This window comes from Pelodiscus sinensis, chromosome 6 (genome assembly GCF_049634645.1).
Source record: "Pelodiscus sinensis isolate JC-2024 chromosome 6, ASM4963464v1, whole genome shotgun sequence".
Lineage (NCBI taxonomy): Eukaryota > Metazoa > Chordata > Testudines > Trionychidae > Pelodiscus > Pelodiscus sinensis.
Window position 1 is genome coordinate 29734836 of NC_134716.1, and position 15959 is coordinate 29750794.

Below are 15959 nucleotides of genomic sequence, written 5' to 3' on the forward strand. Positions count from 1 at the left end.
GCATCTGTAGTTTTGGCAGGGTCTGGTGCTGCTTTGAATTGGTCTGACTTGGTTTGGGGGAGCTTGATTCTGATGTTGACTTCTGTGAGGTTGGGTGGTTATTTGGAGCCCAGAAGATAGGGTTCAGGAAATATTTCTTTATTGATGCAGTCATTTAATGATACTTTGTGTAGGTTCTAGTGTGGAGTGGTAAGTGGCAAGTAGGGAGGTTTAAACACTTCCTGCCTAGGGGTGTTTTCCTTGAATTAGAACCACTTTACTCTTCTTAAACCCTTGACTCCAAGTGGAGCATAGGTCATCTACAAGTCTCCTAAACTTCACTCTGTCTTGAGACAAAACTTGTAGCTGACTCCAGGAGTACCATGAGAGTTCAATGTTTATATTTATTACTTCACTAAGGAGAGACAAATGTGGTGTTATACTACATTCTCAATGAGGTGAGCTGACAACTATTACATAAACTGGCCAGCTTAAAGGAAAAATGATGGTGCTAAGATGAGAAGGATTTCAAAAATATATTTACTGGACACTTAAGATAGAGAAAGCAAGGGTTATACACCTGAACTCCCATACTCTGGCTATCTCTGATCTAGAAACACCCACGGTTTGGACTCTGATGGGGAGGAGGAAGCGGCTTTGCACCTGCTGCTCCTCCTGCCCCCTAGCTGGGAGTACAGCAGTGCAGCAAAGCACTTTTCCAGAGGCTTTCCCCCACTGCTGCTGTAGTGGGGGTAGTTCCTGAAACCAGCGCTGGGCATAGAGCCATGTGACCCCCAAGAGTGGGGTGCCCGATAAGCGCCCAACCTCCATCCCCCTCATTCACCCTCCCTTCCTCCCAAACCCTGCCCCAATGCCCTCTATGGTCTGCAAAAATTCCTTGTTCTGGCATACCCTATTTCCCAGTGTTGCCACATTAAAGAATTTGAATTAAGGATTTAATTATTTTGAAATGATGGAAAATGTATAAAGAAATAAACTATGAAAGGAGGGGAAACTGCAACTAATAGATTTTTTTTTTGATTTGTAATGTAATTAATATTTCTTAAAATGTCCCTTTTTAAAGCTTTTAAGTAAAATCCTTTCCTTACTGAGACAAACCTGTCTAGTTAGAAATCCAACGTTCAGGCCTGATGATCCATTGATGGCTTTATGAACTTGGTGGAAAGAACACAGGTAGTGCAGTACACCAGATATTAGAGTGACATTACAGCAACTTTAATCATTTGGATAATTTCATTGGAGAAGAATTCAAATGATTACATCTAAAAGAACACCTTGCACATCTTAACATTATTTGTTATTACAAAGAGAAGAACAGAGAAAGTACAGGATAGTGGGGTAAAAGAATGAATATAAAACCAGAATTATAGCCCAAAATTCTTTGTGAAAAAATGTCATAGCCAAATAAAAGAAAAATAATGTTGAGCACAGTAAAGGTAAATAAGCTAAAAAAAAAAAGTAATAAAGGTTCTTCAAGGAAGAATTGGGGATTTGTATAAAGCAAATTAAGTGAATCCAAAGTGTTTCTAAGTATAGAAAAATAGTATGGTGGAGATCAGAGTAAGTGGTGAGAGAGGAGATCGTAGAAAGAACACACTGAAAAAATATTGGTAACAATTAACCAAGGTCTGGTTGAAAATGCACACAGAATAATGAGTTATCAGGTCATATTCAGCGTTAAAATCAATTTTGGGGGATTTTTAAATTATTGATGCTGATGTGGAAGGCCTGTGCCAAATTTACTTCCAAAATTTTGTATTTGTAGACAAATATTTCCAGGGAGATGCTTAGTCTGGACCATTCTTTACTACTGTTGTTTTAACTTAAATGTACGTGTGTTGAAATGTATAGATGGAAAAAGCTTTTCCATTTATCTATTCTAGAAAACAAACATCTCATGTGCCTAGGGTTGCCAGATGATTTCAACAAAAATACCGGACACACTTGACGTTACATCACAATCTACATCTTATTTAGAAAATACTGGACATTTATATTTTCTCATTTATATTTTCTCAATTTGTTTGCCGAACAGAGAACTCAAATACTGGACTGTCCGGTTCAAAACTGGATACCTGACAACCCTACATGTGTCTTCTCTTGCCTGCTTATCTTAAACCAGTTCTTTCATAGAAGTGCTTTCCCGTCTTATTCTTTTGCAGGTCATTGCAAAAAATAATTAACATTACTATGTTAGTACTTAAACTAATATAATTGAAATGGAAAATAAAATATCAGCTGTATTAAAGTTACTTTATTGACTTAATTTAAGAAAAGTCTTTTAGATATTAAATGTTCCAAAATAAAAATCTATATTCTGAACAACATAGTTGTCCTATGAATGAATACAAGACAGAATTAATTTTCTGGAACTCAGCTGCTATATATATAATATCCTACTAAAGCATATATGTTATCCTCCATGAATTAATTCATCCACATACAATATTCACTGTGGGATCATATACTGTATTTATGGCACAATTATCTATCAATAGTAACGATGAATTTAAATGTGCCATTTTTATGCTTAATTAAACATCAAGGGTCCAATTCAGAGGGTCTATATCCTATTTATGTACACATTGTATAATGTGTTTTATGTGGGGATGCCTCTGAGGAGCCTTTGGAAACTTCAAATGGTCCGGAATGCGGCTGCTTGAGTTTTAACTAATACTCGTTATACAGAGCACATTATGCCAGTGCTCTGGCAGCTGCACTGGCTTCCAGTATGTTTCCGGGCACAATTTAAAGTTTTAGTTATAACCTATAAAGCCACAGATGGGTGGGGTCTGGGGTATCTGAAGGACTGTCTTCTCCCATGTGAACCTGTCTGGGGATTGAGGTCAGCTGGGGAGGCTCCGCTCTGTGTTCCTCCACTTGTGGAGATAAGATTACACCTACATGGAGCAGGGCCTTCTCAGCTTTTGCTTCTAGGCTGTAGAATTCTCTCCCCTGGGATATTCACATGGCGCCAACGTTAATATTGTTTCAGCATCAGGCTAAACCCACCCTTTTACTCGTGGTTTTATTGGTGTTGGAGTTATTTTGTGTGTGTCCCTCCTCCCAAGATGTCTTAGCAGGTTTTATGTCCCTCTGGGGGTCTCACATTTTAATTTTTTATATATATTTATATTGTGAGTTACACATTTTGTGAGCTGCCTCGAATATTTTAAATAGAGGGTGGGGTAAAAATATTTTAACTAAATAAATAAACAAATGAAGAATGGTATTTTCTTAGTAAACTAAGAATATCGCTGAATGTGTCTATCTCTGTTCATGGCATCCTATGGGGGGGGATTAATATTAAAATCTGCTATTTATTTGAGAGTTTGTCTGTGTGTCTGTCCAAGAACTTCTCCTAAACAGTAAGAGCTGGGACCACCGAATTTGGTATAATGCAGTTTCTTCTTATAACTTCAAGCAAGGTAAGGGTTTGGTTGTGCCAAGAAAATGAGATGTGCCTAGAATGGGGTTGCTTCTCATAAAACCAAACAAAAAAGAGACAGAATCACGAGGCAGATGAAAGAGGCTGGCTGGGGAGTGCTCTTCCCCTTCTGGGACTTCCCGAGCTCCAAGCCTCCCTCCCCTCAGTCACCTTTTGCGGGGGAGGGGAGAAAGGGGAATGAAACGCCTCCCTCCCAATTTGTATGGGGACATTGCTGGCTGTTCCTCACTGTTAAGTAATAAGGAGCAAGTGAGCTGTTTGTTACATTCCTCACTCCGGTTGCGGAGTGCAGTGGGCAGACAAACCTGGACCTGCCCCAGCTGGGGGACATGCATCCCTTCCCTGACTGTGTTCACTGGAGCTGCAGTGACCATGGAGAGGCACTTCTCACTTGATCCCAAACTGCTATGATGAGTGAGAGCTCTCTTTCCAGGGCAGAACCGCACCACAAAGCAATTATGAAAATGTACATGCTTCATTTGAATTTTATTTTCCAAAAATAAAAAAATTATTAAGCACCTAAACAACACCAGGTATATCTTCTAGCAGCTTATATAGAAAACTAAGAACACTGATGTAGAGGATAAAACACAGCATTCCTATGACTCCATCCTTTTTAAAGTCCAGATTAGATAGAAGAGTAGGAAAATATTCTTTATGGCCCTTTTAAGAGGAGAATGTTGACATCCATAGACTTATTCATGTCAGTTCCAAAGTGATTGGTAAACATATAATCCTAGAGTTAGAAGGAACTGCTAGGGTCATCGAGTCTAGCTCCCTGCCACAATGATGAGACATGGAGGAGAATAGTAAAATCAAATTATGATAATTTGCATATAATCTAGACCTATGCATAACTTGCATATGTTTCCAGAGTATGCAAATTCCAGTATGCTTTGGAAATTCATCTTGATAACCAGGAATTGTTAAAAGAGTGTTAGGGAACCCGTGCCCCATGTACTGCATGTGTCCTATTGGGGTTCTGTGTGTGACCTGAGAGACATTTTGTTTACTATTGCTCACATGCAGGGTTGCCAAATTCTGCTGGTTTCTATCAGCATAGTTCCCCCCCTCCCTTCTCCCCAGTATTACTAAACTGACATGCACGTAAAGCAGGGGCATATGAAATGAGGTGCATGCTGATTGCACTCAACATTGACGGATTGCCATGTGCTCTCTCTGGATCCAGTCAAAGCGCTGCTATGGTTCAGTCATCATATTCTGCAAATTCTTGGTACACAATTGCTCTTAACAAAACTACCCTATCCTGGGAGACAGTCTTGGTTGTGACAATCTTTTAGCCCACTGAGATGGAGGGCTATTCACTAGAAAAGGTTGCCCATCATTGTGTTATGATTGTGCTGCACATCTCTTAACTTTGAGAGTTGAAGAAAGAGTTTCCCTTAATTTTATTGTGAAGGGAAATTCTTTCCCCAGCTCTGAAAGTTAAGAGCTGTCAGGACTGTAAAAGGGTTTAAAAGAGAACTAGATAAATTCATGGAGGTTAAGTCCATTAATGGCTATTAACCAAGATGGGTAAGGAATGGTGTCCCTAGCCTCTGTTTGTCAGAGGATGGAGATGGATGGCAGGAGAGAGATCGCTTATGTTCTTATGTCAGCACTATCATAAGCAATCTCTTAGAAAGTGTGTTCTGTGAATGGTGGGTGAAGCCATAGTAATCCATAAATCCAAATTGCATTTTCTGTTCGCAGACATAATTTTTGTTTAATTACAGAGATGCACAAGATCTGTGTTTTAGTGGATTTGAACTCTACATTGTTCGTTGTTTTGTAGTCCTCAGCCTTTTCTTTGCAGAGAATTGACTTAATTCTAGAAAAATCTCATTGGAGCCAAGGATTTAGTATTGGATTGTACTCTTGGAGAACCATATCTTTTGAAATAAGTTTTGAACTTTACTAATGAATTATTGCACCAAAATGATGAGAGGACAAAAAATAACTATGAATATCAGATAAGTGGTATTTGGAGAAGAGATGTTACAGCATAAACTCTGATATCAACAATATGCTGATGACAATAATCTTACTTTCCAAACTAGTGCCATCACAAGGATGTCACAAGGCATATAGGGAATCAGCACTTGAACAAAGAGTGGTACTTCAAACAATGTAGGCAAGACCAAGATGATGCTGAATAGATGGAATTAACTGTGACATTGAATGCTCCTTTCATACTGGGCATTTCTGCCCAATTTATCTAAGTGGTAAAAAGCGGCAAGGTCATCTTATATGATTAATTCATCCTAAATGATGAAGCAGCATTGATGTCTCCATGGATGCAGTTGAGCCATGATAGTAAATAAGGAGAAGCTATACTCTCCATTATGTTGGGTATGACATCCACTCCAATAATATTGGCACTGGTTTACTTGGGGCCCACTACAGCTAATCAGTCTTCTTTTCTGGCCTTATTGAGGTATGTCTAGACTACATCTCTCTTTCGAAAGAGGGATGTAAATTAGACATATCGAAATTGCAAACGAAGCTGAGATTTTAATTTCCCGCACTTCATTTGCATAATCGCGTCACGGCGTTCTTTCAAAAAACGCTATTTCTAAAGGGAAACTACGATCTTTCGAAAAAGGCATTTCTTTTCAAAAGAACCTCATCTAAATCATGGTTTCCGTTTCAAAATAGAGATTTTGAAAGAACGCCGTGATGCGATTATGCAAATGCAGCACGGGAAATTCAAATCCCAGCTTCGTTTACAATTTCAATATGTCTAATTTACATCCCTCTTTCAAAAGGGATGTAGTTTAGATGTATCCTTGGTGTCTGAGGGATCTATGGATGACGTCTAGCAACCTCAAGAATCTTCTATTTCACAACTCTTCTATTTCCTGTTAGAGGGTTCTGTCATTGTAAAAAAATTACAGGTACTGACAGTTCCAATAGGTGTCTCTTCTTTATCCCTGAACAAAGGGATTACTTCTTTGCTAAGGAGTATTCCATTAGGACATCTTGGAGCTTCAGGGACTGAAGAAGATAGTCCTACAGCAGTAAGGCCATACTAGAACTGGTTAAAGTAGTATGGCACATTTCAGCATCCTGTGTCCCTACAACAAAAAGAGCCAAGAGACAGAGTTTGTTCCTGCTAAAGACTTTGCATTCCCTGGGGACGTACACTCCAGCTCTCACTAAGAAATACAGAAGGTAATCCGTGATCGAGGTCATTCACTTCTAATGCACCTTATTACCAGCACACGACAGAGCCAAAAGATTTAGAGATCTTGCTTCTGGGCTATCTCTACTGCTACAGTTTCTAATCACTCTCAACCACTGTCCAAAAGACTCTTAATGCCATATTGGTTGAGACCTGTGTTACACCACCGATACCAACTGTCTCATCCTTTGTCATCTTTGGAACCTGTTAGATTCTTTGCCCACAACTGAAACAAGAGTGCTACAGACAGATAGATTATGTAGATTATCTCTTTCCCACCTGATAAATTTCCTTCCTAGTCTCCTTTTGCAGACCACTCTGACAAGATTATTCTTCAAGGGAAAGCAGAATCCCTTCTATACCAAGAAGCAATAGAGTATGTCCTGCATCATTACCATGGAAGAGTGTCCTATTCCCAATATTTTCTAATCCTTAAGAAACAGAGTGTAGAAGCCCATCCAGGACTTTCTGCAACTTACCATCTTTATTCAAAAACTGAAGTTCTGAATGAATACACTGGCATCTGTAAAACTCTCCCTTCATGAAGGTATGTGGTTTGTGGCTCTCAGTATGAAGGACCTGTATTTCCATGTGGACATTCACCTATCACACAAGAGTTTCCTGCATTTTATAGCAGGTGAGGAATACTTCCAGTTTCAAGGCCTCTCTCTTGGGCTTATTATGGCATCCAGAGTCTGTGCAAAGGTTTGCTCTCTGGTAGCTGCCCAAGTGAGACACCAGGACTATATGGCATTCCCATACCTTTATAATTGGCTCCTCATAGGCTACTCTTGTCAGGAGGTTATGGCAGCAATAGTATTTCTCATACTACTATTAACAGTTCTAGACATTTGCATAGATGAAGAAAAGTCGGTATTGTTACCCATAAGATTAATGAATTTTATGGGGCAAGGTTGGACTCTGTTGCATTGAGAACATACTTCCCTTCAGAAAGGTTTTATGCAATGAGCAGCCTGATTTCTCACATCACACATGGTGAACAAGTACCTCTTGCTGTTAATCCACGTGCAGCTATGCAGAATCCATTTGCCGTGCCTGTTAGTTTGGCTTAATTTGAATTATTGATTAAGCAAGGACCACATCAACTCCAAGGTAGTCGTCCTCACAAGAGTTGTCTCCTTCCTAATTTAGTGATTGAACTTAGTAAAGGTCATGGTGGGAATTCCCTTTAATCCTCCATCTCTAGGACCACCTTTTTGTCTTCCTTTTGGGGTGAGATGCTCACCCAGATAGTCCCATTATTTGGAGTACCTGGATTCCATGAAAGACCAGACTACTTATAAGCTTACTGGAACTGAGGGCAGTCTTCCTTCCCTTTACATACTCGCTTTCTATATAAATAACATCAGACAATATAAAAACAGATCTATATACATAAATACAGAGGAGCGTGATCTCAACCCCTCTGCCAGAAAGCCATCAGGCTTTGGAACTGGTGTGTCAGGAACTGCATCATGATGCAGGCAGTTCTGGTATTCACACAATACCCTGAAAGAAATTAAGCAGAAGTTTCTTCATAGACCATGAGAAGGAGATATTTGCACAGTGGGTGCACCCCTATGGGGCCTCTTTGTGTCCCAAATAAAAAGAAAGCTTCCCCGTATGTTGCTTTAGGGATGCCATGGGTTTTGTCTCCCAAGGCAACGAACTGCTGATGTTCTGTATTAATAGCCTCAGGTATGCCTTTCCTCCCATTTTCTGCTTCCACAGGTCATAGGGAGGATAACTCACAGCAAAGTCAACATCATTCTTTTAGGGCTCCACTGCTCCAAACAGTTCTTGTTCATGGAACTTGCAACTGTCTGCATATCTACCTACCTCCTGGTCAGGATTTTTCCATTCCTTGGTCTCCTAACCCTGGATGTGGGGAAGACCACGCATCCCAATCTGGGCTCTCTCTACCTTATAGGCTGGTTTTTGGATGGGCATGAGAAATAGAATGCTCATGTTTGGCCTCTGTTCAGATGATTCTTAATAAAAGTGAAAAAGAGGCTACTAGAGCTTGCTGTCCGACCAGATAGAGATGCTTTTCAGCCTGGCAAGATTACACCAACATTTTCCAGATACTTCAAGCATCCCGGTTGTTCTAGACTATCTCCAGCCTCTGAATGTTTCAGGTCTCTCTGATAGATTGCTAAGAGTACACATATTGATTAGTGCCTTCTTCCCTGTGATGGAAGGATGCTTTCACTTTACTGACCCAGCTACGGTATGATTAATGGAAGACCTGATCAGGAACTTTCCACTAGTGCTTAAACCTACCCCAAAATGGGACCTTAATGTTGTCCTGTCCAAACTCACTATTTTGCCTTTTGAACTCTCAGCAACTTGTACCATGGCCTATCTATCTACAACATGGCATTCTGAGTAGCTTTCATCTCAGGTAGGAGATTCAGCAAGCTCAAAGCCATCATGGAGGACACTTCTTATATCGTGTTCAAAAGGAAAGTTTTTCTTCAACTACGTTTCAGGTTTCTAAGATTATTTCAGCATTCCACATCAGTCACATGAATACCTACCTGTATTTTTCTCAAAACCCCATGCTTCCTCACTCCCTCATTATTAGGCATGTAGAAAAGAACCAAACCTCAATCATTAAGAAAGATTATAGCAGAGAGATCAGGTGGGCAAACCATGTCCTCCCATATGGTTCCTAAGTGGGTCTTGCGATACATCTTAGGTTACGTCTACACTGCAAAGCTTACAGTGGCTCAGCAGTGCCACTAAAGCATGGTCACTCAAAAGCACATAGTGTAGTTGCTCTTTGTTGGCAGGAGAGAATTGTCTTGCTGTCAAAATAAAACCACTCTCAACAAAGGGTGGAGCTGTGTTGGCGGGAAAGTGTCTCATGCAAACAAAGTGCTGTCCACATCAGTGCTTTTTGTTGTTAAAAATGTTAGTGATGAATGTATGTTTTTTCGCACTTTGTCCAACAAAAGTTTTAAGACCAAAAATATGGTGTACGCATAGCAAACATTTCTGCCCAGCAGGTCACAGCTCTCACTATGTTGAATACAAGCTGCTTCCATGGCATCCCTATCAGATGTTCCTCTACAGAGCAAATGCAGAGTGGCCACCTGAAGATTGAGTCACATATTCATGAGTTACAACGTTGCGGTACATGGTAGGCTACAGATGCAGCAGTTGAATTGGTGGCATTGGAAGCATCTTTTACTCCTAGCTTTCTCACACTGGCCTCCAGTCTGAACATTACTTGCCAATCATCCATGTATGGAATGCACATATGTACCATTACTTGAAACAATGGCTCTTGCTTACTATAACTGAAAATTCTTTGAGATGTGTGTTGTTTATGTGGATTCTAATACCTGCCCTCCCTTCCCTCTGCTGTGGAGCCTAATGGATTTGCAATAAGAAAAGGAAATGGAGAAGTGTTGACCTGCACTGCCTATTATAGCCTCTGTTGGGATTACAAGGAGAGCAACTGTGTAAGAGCAAACCAGCGCAGTGGTTTTGGAGAATTTCTGGACATGTGTGCATGTGTACCCCATGTGTGGAATACAGTTAGGGACCACGCATCTCAAAGAACCTCTAATTACGATAAGAAACCATGTTTTGAAGTATGTAAGCGTCTTCTGGATTACAACTCAATATGCATGCATATCTATTTGGATAATTTGGGAATAGCTTTGAGAGAGAGAACTTTTGCTGAGGTTACTGAATGTAAAGCATTGGGACTCAAACCCCTTAATGTTGTTTGCAGACAGACATTTTGCAGAATGGAATGGACATTGATACATATTTGATATGTTGTCACATAGGGCGTGACAAGGTTTATTATGACCAAGAAATCAAAAAAGGGAGGTGGGACTATAATTGTGGTTGGCAAGGATTATAATGATTAAAAGGAATATTTGCTTATCTTAACTGAAATTCTGTTTTTGAGGTGACTTTTCTTGATATTTTGATACTTTATGTAGTTTAACTTTGGAGGAACTATTTTATGTATTTTGTTTCTGAAAGTAGCTTCCATGTAAAGACTGTCCAATCAGAAGGACTGTTCAACAGTGCAGACTTAAAATCTGGTTTTAAAAGGCTTTCTTTGAGCAATTGCACATGTCCATTCCTCTGTAGGTATGTGCATATCCAATGCACAGTTATCCCCTTTAGGTGTCTTGAGTATTCTCTGCTGCCTTGTGCCACTATGCAAAGATATAAATGGTAGAGACGCTGATTCCACTGAGTTTTTTCTTCTCTCCTCTGATGGTTGCTGGAAGTGCTGCTGTTGACTTAGCAAGACCTCTGTTTCTTCTTGCATATAGTACCTATTGGCTAGTTATAGCTTAAAGTGATGGTGGGGACGAGGATTGGGCAAAGTAGTAGAATTGTATTAGTACAGTAGACTTCTGATAATCCGGCACCTTTGGAACCCAGGGCATGCTGGATTATCGGATATGCTGGAGTATCAGGAGGTACTCTGGCAGGGGGGCTGTGATGGGTCTGGGTGATGGGTCTGGGGGAGGGGGGATCCGGCGGGGTTTGTCCAAGATCTACAGTTACATATAAATGCAAGATCTTTGTGAACCATCTGTTTGGCTTGCATGGCATTTCTTGCAGATTGGTGGTGCTATAGATTAGCCATGTTTTACATGAAGAAGCACTACCTAACAGCAGCTTTCTACTTTGGGACTCCCGAATATCCAACTATGTTCATATGAAATCTGGCTATCTTTCAGGGGTACAGAATGCTTTGCAGACTACTTAAGCAGGTGGTTTACCAGTCACCACGAGTGGTTTCTTCATGCAGATGCAGTCGGATCCATTTTCCAGTGGTGAGAAACTCCTTAAGTGGATGTTTGCAATAAGGACTAAAGAAAATACCATCAGTTGCTTGACAGATGTCTCTCAGCTATCTTTGTCAATGTCCTGCTGCATGTCTTCCCTCTGGTTCAGCTCCTGCCCAAAGTTTTGTCAGAAATCAAATAAGACAAGGCTCATCTTACTCTAATCGCCCCAATGTGGCCTTGTGAGCACTGGTTTCCAGCTTTAAAAGCAAACTGCCAGTATCATTACTATTAGACATGGATGTCCAGGACTACAGCTGCCTTCTCCATCCTAATGTGCAGGCAATCGACCTGTTTGACTGGCATCACTGACATCTTTGATAAGGGTCTTGTTCTAAGGGAGTACAGGAAGTGCTTCTACATCCTGGAAGACCTTTTCCTAGCAGTTTTTATTTTATTAAATACAAAATATTCCTTGTCTGGTTCCAACAGAAATATGTTTCCCTGGCCTGGGTTTATATCCAGCATTTATTGGACTATCTCTTGTTCCTTCAACAAAAGTTAGCTATTAGTTCCATCAAAAGTAAATTTAGAAGCTCTTTTGGTTTTCTACTCTCCCATTGATAACCCCAGATTCTTTTCTAATTCTGTGTTTATCAGATTTTTGAAAGGTCTGGACACACTCCAACCACAAGTTTAGGAGGCTGTCCCTCCATGTAACTTAAATCTTGTTTTAGCAAAGTTGTTGTGTCTCTTCTTTGAGTGGCGGCAACCTGTTCCCTGCTATAATTTTCAGTGAAAGTGGTTTTTTTGGTTGCTGTTACTTTGGCCAGGAGAGTGGGGGAATAGTGACCTCTAGTGTCAGAATTCCTCTATTTGGTCTTCTATAAAACAAACATTTTACTTTCACCTTCACCCAAAGTTTTATTAAAATAGTTTATTTTCATATTAATCAAGTAATCTAATTACTGGCCTACTTTCCAAAACATTGGAGACATAACGAGGAAACTGCACTCTAGACATTAGAAGAACTTTGGCTTTTTACCTGTATCAGATTAAATCATATAGGTCTTTGATGCAGCTGTTCAAAGATTCACAGAAATGCATGACTGTCTGGGGTTTCAGCAGGTCATCTAGTCTCATACGCTGCACTGAGGAGATTATGCGAGGCTTATACTTAGTAGTTCTCAATTCCATTTTCCAGGATATTTTGAGCCCCCCTTAGTTCAGTCTGTTTGTGAATCACTTACAGTGGGATGGACGTATGCACTCACTTCAAGAAATGATTACAAATCTTTTTTTGTAACATGTTCTTCGAGATTTGTTGTGAATATCCATTCCATAACTCTTCCTCCTTTTCCTCTCAATCTGGTAATAAGGAACTAAGTGGGGATTGGATGTGACTTCACCCTATATACCTGGACGCAGTAATGTGAGACAGCAAAAGGCTCTCTAAAGCCCTGGCATATATCACAGAGAGAAAAATCTCCAACTGTGCTCTGGGTGAAAATGCACCTACAGTGGACTGGACATGTTCTTTGAGATGTATTGCACAACAGGAAAAAGGTTAGTAATTGAAATTTCCCACTGAATTACCCGGAGAATATTTTTACTCTGAGAATAATTTACTATGGCTCTTCTGTTAGCAGTCATTTCATGTAGAGCCAGGGCCATTATTAATTTTAAAAGCCATATTATAGTGTTTTTTCCCCTGACAAGCTATTATTCAGGCTGTATCCTGAATGTTTTCCAAAGAGTAACACTGTTTTTCATGTAATTCAACCCATTTCTTACATTCCTTCTTTGCTCAGCATTCCTATAGCTTGGATAAATAGTTATATAAACAATGTGTGGTCTTCACAGTGAAGAAAACCTCAGAGAAAATCTGTTCTTGGGAACCCAAAAAAGGAGTGCAAAGCACATTAGTCAACACTTTTTGGGTTGACAAGTCAACTCTTTTTATAGACCATGGAGGACCAATAAAGAGCTCAGTGTAGGAGTAAGAACACACTCTTATCAAACTAGAAGGCTGCCTATTAGGCAGAATAGCAAAGATATACAGTATCAATAGATATCATCTTGGTGTATCTTTTGAAGTACTTAACAAAATAAAAGTTTTTGTTTTATTCACTTTTGGATAAAAAGTCTTCCTGTTGTCTTTTTGTATCTTTCCTCAAAGATCCATATTAAAATTTTAAGGAGAAGAGAGGTTAAGTGCTCTATTTGGTTTTGGAATAATTTTCCCTTTTCCTTTTTGTTGACGGGATATTTGCAACTTCTTTTTCTTCTGATCAGCTCATGGTCTCTGGAGTGGCAGGTACTTGTGTGGGTAGAACAGTTAAGTAAGTTTCCCTTACCTTTAATTTTATCTTCTCCAAAGAGTGCTCCATCAGAACCTATCTTGTGCATTTTCTTCTATTGTATTTCATTGATTAAACATGCATAGAGATGTCACTTCTAGTATACATATTACATCTGAAGAGGGAGGGAGTGAAATAAAATGGTGGAAGGACTCTGCGTTTTAAGTAAAAACTTTACTTCCTGGGTAATGTTTGAGAACATACAAAGAGCTAAGGTCAATTCAGTTATGGTAAAATGCCTATTGTCTTAATTAGGGATATGATGGGCAGCCAGTTACCTGGTAAGCATCGCCCTTACTGGGTGATGCTTACTGAGTAATGGTTAACTGGTGTTGGAGGGCTGCTCCAGTCCCAAAGGGCCCACCATGCTTCAGGCTAGGGCGGGAGCCAGGAAGCCCCTCTGTCAGGCCAGTGGGGCTGGGAATTCCCACTGGGTGGGAGTCGCTCCAGTTGGGCTGGAGTGATCCCTATTCTCTCTCCCCCCCCCCCCCCCCCCCGATCCTACTCAGTCAGTTAACCAATTAAACCTAATGTTTAACTGGTTAACTGATTAAATGCGATTTTACATCCATAGTCTGAATGTGATTATACTTCCTTAAGCAGGCTAGCAGAGAAATTTAAGACACTGTCAAATTGAGTCACACTTCTATGAATAATTTTTTCGTTCAAGATTTCTTACGCACAAGAGGAACCTCATATACTACCTTTGATGCTTGAAATAAAGAGGTAGAAGATCAATATGAGACTGACAGAGCATTGGGTATACATTTCAGAGAAAGTGAAATTATGGATAAGGAAAACTAATTTTACCTTTTCTCCTCTAATCTCTTTCAGTTACAAAACTGTTTCAGTTTAGTTGCAGAGAAACTAAATTAATTCCTTGCTTCGGTATTCACAGCTGACGATGTTAGGGAGATTCCCAAGCCTAAACCATTCTTTTGAGGTGTCAAATCTAAAAAGTGAGGAATTGTTCCAGATTGAGGTGTCGGAGGAGATTTTTTGGAACAAATTGAAAAACTAACAGTAACTAGTCACCAGGACTAGTTGGCATTTTAGAACGTAAGAATAGCCATACTGGGTCTGACCAAAGATCCATCTAGCCCAGTATCCAGTCTTCCAGAAGTGGTCAATACCAGATGCCTAAGAGGGACTGAACAGAATAGGTAATCATCAAGTGATCCCTCTCCTGTCATTCGTTTCCAGTCTGACAGAGGCTGGGGACACCATTCCTACCCATCCTGGCTGATGAGCAGGGCTCGACAAACTATGTAATCTACTCACCTAAGGCGAGTAGATTACAATCCAGAAGAGCCAGGTTCGGGCAATCTGCGCATGCGCAGATCGCCAGACAGCATGGCTGACGAGTGGGGCTCGCCGTGGCTCGACAAGCCCTGCTAATGAGTATTGATGGACCTAACCTCCATGAATTTATCTAGTTATTTTTGGAACCCTTTTAAAGTCCTGGTCTTAACATCCTGTGGCAAGGAGTTCCACAGGTTGTCTGTGTGCTGCATGAAGAAAAACTTCCTTTTGTTAGTTTTAAACATGCTATCTATTAATTTCATTTGGTGACCCCTAGTTCTTATGTTATGGGAACAAGTAAATAACTTTTCCTTATTCACTTTCTTCATGCCTATCAAGATTTTATAGACCTCTGTCATTCATCGTTCAGGAAATCAGTATTTCAGGACAGTACTGCACATTTGGCTCTTGGGGAGAGCCAGCTCTGTAAGGGAGGCATTAAAATGATTACTGTCCCTGCATTTTTCACAGCCAGTGTTTAAAGAAGATAACTTGCTGCTGAGGATGACCAGGAAATCGCGTGTGTGTGTTTGTCTTCAACACTGTGGCTTCCACCCTGGCCCTTATTTAACACACGTGTGTGCAGCAACATTCACCTCCTTCCCCTCAAGTGATGGCAGAGTTGCATAAGAATATTTCTCTTAATGGGTCAAGAAAAATGCATCTCTGGCATACAACCTGCAACAGTGGGGATTGCCCAGTATCTCCATCAGAGTTTCATGGAGATCTCTGAAGCAGATTCCCGGGTAGTGAAGGAGTCCATCAACACCCTGCTCCAGTGCTCTGAGTAGGCATGTGGTGATATGCATATCAGAGATACAAAGCAGCCTTCTGCAAATCTCTTCCCACAGGCTCCACACATGTAAAGAAGCTGGCCTTATCGAATCCTCCTCTTACTC

The 15959-nt window shown here is 40.3% G+C and overlaps 1 protein-coding gene across 11 annotated transcripts in view; it reads left to right on the forward strand.

Annotated features, from left to right (window-relative positions):
• Window positions 1-15959, forward strand: part of RFX3 (regulatory factor X3) — a 249452-nt gene that overhangs the window by 36793 nt on the left and 196700 nt on the right. For 2 of the 11 annotated variants that reach the window (XM_025181558.2, XM_075931648.1), the window contains exon 2: window positions 12778-12964. The exons of 8 other annotated variants lie outside the window; for them this stretch is intronic. The gene's annotated coding sequence lies outside the window, so the exon portion shown is untranslated. Of the gene's footprint in view, window positions 1-11152; window positions 11447-12777; window positions 12965-15959 lie in introns of those variants that run through there. One more of the 11 variants, XM_075931649.1, reaches the window with a different exon arrangement.